The 6,813-nt window shown below is 38.0% G+C and overlaps 1 long non-coding RNA gene across 1 annotated transcript; it reads right to left on the bottom strand.

Annotated features, from left to right (window-relative positions):
- Positions 1-782: 782 nt before the first annotated feature.
- Positions 783-2,843, bottom strand: LOC146921462 (uncharacterized). The gene is made up of 2 exons (XR_015012146.1): positions 2,446-2,843; positions 783-1,034 (listed from the first exon to the last, which is right to left on the bottom strand). It is a non-coding gene; the product is annotated as an uncharacterized LOC146921462 (long non-coding RNA).
- Between the last annotated feature and the right edge of the window lie 3,970 nt (positions 2,844-6,813).

Genomic DNA, 6,813 nt, shown 5'->3' with positions numbered 1-6,813 from the left:
GTATAGTGTGGATAGAACTGAGCCAACTCCACAAACTTGGCTGCATACTCTGTCACCGACATGTTTCCTTGCTTCAGCTCAAGGAACTCAATCTCTTTCCTTCCGCGAACATCCTCAGGGAAATATCTGTTTAGGAACTCCCTCCTAAACACAACCCAAGTCACAGCTGCATCACCTTGCTCTAATTCAGGTAAGAGACTCACCCACCAGTCATCAGCTTCCTCAGCTAGCATGTGCGTACCAAAACGTACCTTCTGGTCATCAGTACATTGCATAACCCTGAAAACTCTTTCAACTTCTTTGAGCCATGTCTGTGCTCCGTCAGGGTCGTACCTTCCTTTGAAAGTAGGAGGATGATTCCTCAGAAAGGCCTCCAACATTCTTACATCAGCATTAACACCAGCACCAGCATTCTGTTGTTGTCCTATAGCTTAGGCCACAGCTTCCAATGCAGCAGCCACCGCAGCATCGTTTCTTCCAGCCATTCTATTTCTCTTGTAACAGATAATATTCGCAGCCTCCAGGTCTCTACTCTACATAACAACAGAAATCAGCACAACTGAGACAATATAAATTGTCAAACAACTCTACATGGCTCGACACGACTCTACTAATTGGCCGGACGGACCGACCTGCTCTGATACCAATTGTAACACCCCGTTCTCCCAACAACGTAATATTAATTATTATAATCAGAGTATTCACACAACGGAGTGTCACACTGCTAATCAAAATTTCATAAAATGAAAATATCTATTTATTTAAGACCAACATAAAGAATCTTAATAAACCGCAGCGGAATAATTCTTTAAAAATATAATTTCAACCAAAATTCAACATCAATGAAAATCTTGGCACATAGGCCCCAACATAAATCAACTTTATTTTCAACAACGATAAACTCTAATAGCAAGTCTTTTCCAAAATATGTGATACATAAAAGAAATGAGAAGACATTCGCAACGATTTCCCCATCCTAGTATGTATCAGAGCCCTAGACACTTGAGCCGACCAAACCTACAAGTCATCAGTACCTGCACATTACCCACGGTCGAGGCAACATATACGCAGAAGGGGTGAGAAACTTATCCAATAATAATAATATATAATTCATCAAATTAATGAAAACAACAAAGCATATCACAACAGGCATCATTAATAATGTATTTAAATAAACACATAGGCAACGACATAATTATTTTCAGCAACAAGGTACAGCGACAACAACAACAACAACGTTATCCACAATGACACCGACAACTCGACAATGCGACAACGACAACAACTCAACAATGCTACGACAACAACAACTAATGCATCATGCAGGTGGTACCAATCTACGCGCGTTGAATGCTAAGCATTCCAGGGCATAAGCCCCCAACGATTTGGATGGTTAAAGCATCCCAGGGCATAAGCCCCCAACAGGTGAATGATAAACATTCCAGGGCATAAGCCCCCAACAATTTGAATGATAAACATTCCAGGGCATAAGCCCCCAACAGAACATGAGTATGCATATGGACTCGACTTGTGTATATCAACATACAACTTCAACAACGACTACAACAACAACATATGTGCCTACAACAATTATGACACACTCCCCAACTTCGACATCAGATGATACAACAACGTCAACAACGGAAATCAACAACATAACATATATTTATAAATCAATTACATTCATCTCAAAGTCTAAAACATCCCCCAAAAGCAATTAAGTTTTGATCAATAGAACATAAGTCAAATATCCATAAAACATCTCAACTAAATCCCTAACACTTAAGTTTGAAGTTGGGAAACCAACCATAAGTTTTTAGACTAACTTGGGATTAGTTTTGCTAAGTTTTCTTAAAGTTTTCTAAAGACCCACTTTGACTATTTTTATCATAACTCAAAATCTACAAATCTTTTCCACTCCAAACCAAGGCCATTAGAAAGCTAACTCAATTATCTACAACTTTTATGTTTACACCGAAAGCTAATTCAAAACAGAAACGGGTGAAAAAGACGCAAGAACACGAAACAGGGGAATGCTGTCACTATTACATCGTACTACGATGGAATGCATCGTACTACGATGGGATATACTGAAAATTTTTTTTTTGCTGCTGGAAAAATCGTAGTACGATTTCCCAGCATCGTACTACGATGGAACATGGACAGTTCTACGGAAACAGACCAGTTTTCACTCCAAAAACCCCAATTTCATCAACCCAAACCCCAAATTTGATCCCATAATCACCCAAATTGTTTTAGAAACATGTTTACAGGTTTATTAGACAACATAGGGGATAAAACAACATATAATCATGCAATTCAACAACAAGTTTCATCATAATTCATCATCTAACATAACTTCTCAAACCCTAAAAAACCAAGAACAACAAATTCATCAATTTTCAAATTATATACCATGATTATTGAAAGGAATCCCACCCTTACCTTATCTCAGCAAATTCTACAGCAAAAACGATTGGATTCTCTCTTCCTAGCTCTTCTCCTAGCTTTCTCTTGGTTCTTCTCCTTTTTCTCTCCAAAAACCAGTTTTTTCTATTGTTTGTACGTGAAACTGTTTATCTCTGCTTCTCTTTCTTTTTCTCCCAAAAATATAACTTCTTTCTTTTCATTTAACTCCCACTAAACTCTCATAATTACTAATTAACTCCCATTAACCAAAATATTAATATTTTACTCCTATTTTTATTTCTCCTAATATTTCCACAAATAATAAAGCCATATTCATTTAAATAATATACAACACATCAAATACCAAATAAATCATATAAAATTATATAAAACACTCAAACATCCACTAAAAATAATAGAATAAAAATGGGGCGTTACACATTGTCCTATGGGTCCTGGAAGGTTAGTACTTAAGGCTTTACTCTTAACTTCTTGTACCTTGTGCTGTGAGTTGGGTTGCTTCTGATTAACCATCACCTTAGGTTTTGGTACTTCAGAAGCAGTAACTGTCTTCTTCTGAAACTTAGACTTTAGAACCCCAGATTTTGGTTTCACCAGACTCTGAGGAATAGGTTCTGATCTTTTCAAGATCCTAACCTTTGAAGTCTTGGAATCAGATTTGATCATAGCCTTTGACTTAGAGTTCTTTGGCTTTGAAGTAATCTTAGCCTTAGAACTAGAAGCTTTAGGTTCTGATTGAACAACAGTTTACAACTCAGCCCCTTCTGGTACAAAGAAGGTTTTCAGACCTTCCTTGATGCATTCACAACAAGATTTTATATTGGTTTTCTCAAGTTTCACTTCTGGAAAATCAATTCCTCTGCCATTGTTCTTGTAAATGCTATAAATCATAGAAGCTACTCTGCTTCTGTCAATGCCAGATATAATAAAATCTTCAAGAGCAATTTCATGTTACTTAAAGGTTTTTCATTACACTTTTCTTGTAGCTTCTGACATAAGAACCTGAGCTGATCTTCATATGTTTTACACATGAAGTCAAAGCCCCTAAGTCCTTGTTCAGAAGCTTTCAGATCCAATAGAGTTGATTTTTGCTGTTGTACCAAATCAGCATATTTTTCTTTTAAATCCTTCAACTCATTGGTTCTTACTTCAAAGTGCGTAAGAAGTTCTTTAAGTGACTCAACAAGTTCATCTCTGGGAATTTTGGAATATACCTCGTTTTCATCTTCTGAGTCTGAATCTGATCCAGCTTCTGAAGTTGCTGTTGCTACTAACCCAACAGCTACCTTTGCATCTTCATCAGCTTCCTCTTTATCAGATCCAGATTCACTACCCAAATCATCCCAGGTTGCCATTAAACTCTGGTTAATCTGCTTCTTGAATTTGCTTGGTTTGAATGTAGACCTCTTTGACTTGTCCTTTGACTTTTCTCTTTGAAGATCAGGGCATTCAGCAATGAAGTGTCCCGGCTTCTTACAGTTGAAGCATCCCTTCTGATCTTCTTTCCTTGAGCTTCTGGAGTTACCCCTTCTGGAGAGAAACTTTATGTTCTTCTTGGCCAGATATTGAAGTCTGTTTGAGAGCATGGCCATTTCAGCAGCATCTGGTTCAGAATCTGAACTTGACTGTTCTTCCTCTTCAGATTCAACCACTTTGAGAGCTTTTGATGACTTGCCTTTGGATGAAAGAGCTATTGATTTACTCTTCTTAGTAGACTCATGTTCATTAAGACTTAACTCATGAACTTTGAGAGAACTACCAAGAATTCGACACTTAAAGTGTTTAAATCTTTAGCTTCCTCAATGGCAGTCACCTTTGGTCTCCATCTGGCAGGTAAGCTTCTGAGTATCTTGCTTACATGATCAGAAGCAACATAGCTCTTCTTTAGAATCTGTAGCCCAGAAACTAAGGTTTGAAACCTTGAGTACATCTCCTCAATAGTTTCATCATCCTTCATCTTGAATAACTCATACTGATGTACAAACAGGAGAGCCTTTGCTTCTTTGACCTTCTTGCTCCCTTCATAATTTGAACAGAGAGAAGCAAACATAGCTTTCGCAGTGGATTTGTCACTCATCTTCATGTATTCTGCTTTGGGTATGGCAGTGACAAGGGCTCCTCTGATAATATGATGCTTCTTGTAGAGTTTCCTCAGTTCTGGAGTATGTTTCTTTCTATCCACAGCAGCTCCTTCTTCATCAAGGACTAAATCACCAACACCATCTTCCAGAATATCCCATAATTCTTCATCTAGGCTCATGATGTAACTGCAAAAGTTGGTCTTCCACCAAGAGAATTCTTCAGCATCTCCATTGAATTTTGGAATCTTTCCAACACTGGATTTCTTACTATCACTATAATCATGTGAGACATTTTTATAGCTAGTATCACCAGAACCAGTAGGAGGAGGAGTAGACATGTTTTTCTCAGATCTTTGACTGTTGCACGGTTAAGTGTTACACAACAGACCAAGGCTCTAGATACCAATTGAAGGTGAGAAAAACACAAGAACGGGGGTTGAATTGTGTTTTTAAAAATTCTTCGTTTCTCCTAAAAAACTGAACACACTGATCAGAAGCTAAGTGAGACAGCTTCTGAAGTGATGGTCAGAATCTAAATGCAGCGGAATAAAACAGAGAGAGAGAGAGAAGAAGAACGACACAAAGCAATTATACTGGTTCCTTCCACAATCCGGAAGTAGTCCAGTCCCCCTTGCACTTCCAAGGAGATTTTACTAAGAGTAATATCTGATTACAAATGCTCAAGCACACAAGCAAGAGACTTCCTTTGCTCAAGCACACAAGCTAGAGACTTCCTTTGCTCAAGAACACAATCAAGAGACTTCCTGCTCAAGCACAACTGCAAGAGACTTCCTAACTAAACAAAATTACACAGAAAATTGTTTAAGGTTGAACACTTGATATACAATCAGAGGTGCTCACAATATAAATCAGATACAGACTCAATGGACTTAAGAATTTCTAAGATATGACTTTGAGACACAGAAATTCTAAGTGAATGCAGAACAATTTCAGCAGAGGTTTTGCACTTGTAAAAATGTTGTGAGTCTTTCGTTCAGCGTTCTTGTATTACCAAAACTCTATGTCTTCACTCCTTTATATAGAGGTGTGAAAGAGACGTTGTGAAATTGCCAGCACACCAAAGAGTCGTTGTTGAAGCTTGATCTTTCACCAATGATATTTTGCCTGATTTGGTTGTTGTCCTATGAAGAACAAATTTGAAATCCATTCCTTATCCAAAGGAACATCTATGCAGGCGAAGCCGTATTCTGAAGCTGTTTTCTTGTCTTGTAGCGTGGACACAAAACAGAGTAGTGGAGAAGGTGGTTGTGAAGGTGAGAAAAACACAAGAAGGGGGGTTGAATTGTGTTTTGAAAAATTCTTCGTTTCTCCTAAAAACTGAACACACTGATCAGAAGCTAGGTGAGACAGCTTCTGAAGTGATAATCAGAATCTAAATGCAGCGGAATAAAACAGAGAGAGAGAAGAAGAACGACACAAAGCAATTATACTGGTTCCTTCCACAATCCGGAAGTAGTCCAGTCCCCCTTGCACTTCCAAGGAGATTTCACTATGAGTAATATCTGATTACAAATGCTCAAGCACACAAGCAAGAGACTTCCTTTGCTCAAGCACACAAGCTAGAGACTTCCTTTGCTCAAGAACACAATCAAGAGACTTCCTGCTCAAGCACAACTGCAAGAGACTTCCTAACTAAACAAAATTACACAGAAAATTGTTTAAGGTTGAACACTTGATATACAATCAGAGGTGCTCACAATACAAATCAGATACAGACTCAATGAACTTAAGAATTTCTAAGATATGACTTTGAGACACAGAAATTCTAAGTGAATGCAGAACAATTTCAGCAGAGGTTTGGTACTTGTGAAAATCTTGTGAGTCTTTCGTTTAGCGTTCTTGCATTACCAAAACTCTAATTCTTCACTCCTTTATATAGAGGTGTGAAAGAGACGTTGTGAAATTGCCAGCACACCAAAGAGTCGTTGTTGAAGCTTGATCTTTCACCAATGATCTTTTGCCTGATTTGGTTGTTGTCCTATGAAGAACAAATTTGAAATCCATTCCTTATCCAAAGGAACATCTATGCAGGCGAAGCTGTATTCTGGAGCTGTTTTCTTGTCTTGTAGCGTGGACACAAAACAGAGTAGTGGAGAACGTGGTTGTACAATTCGTACAAAGTACAATGTCAACGCTTTCGTCCAAATTGCAAGCACAAGCCTTCAAACACCTTTGAAATGACCGTTGCAAAACTCCACTAATCCTTCGTTTGCGTTTTCGAATCCAATAGACAGCTTTTGCATTGATAATTCTTCAAATCTTGAATCTTTTGTAAATTCAC

This window comes from Medicago sativa, chromosome 5, assembly GCF_051527215.1.
Source record: "Medicago sativa cultivar Bolivia chromosome 5, Bolivia_mono, whole genome shotgun sequence".
Classification (NCBI taxonomy): Eukaryota; Viridiplantae; Streptophyta; class Magnoliopsida; order Fabales; family Fabaceae; genus Medicago; species Medicago sativa.
This window is presented reverse-complemented; position numbering and strand designations above follow the sequence as displayed.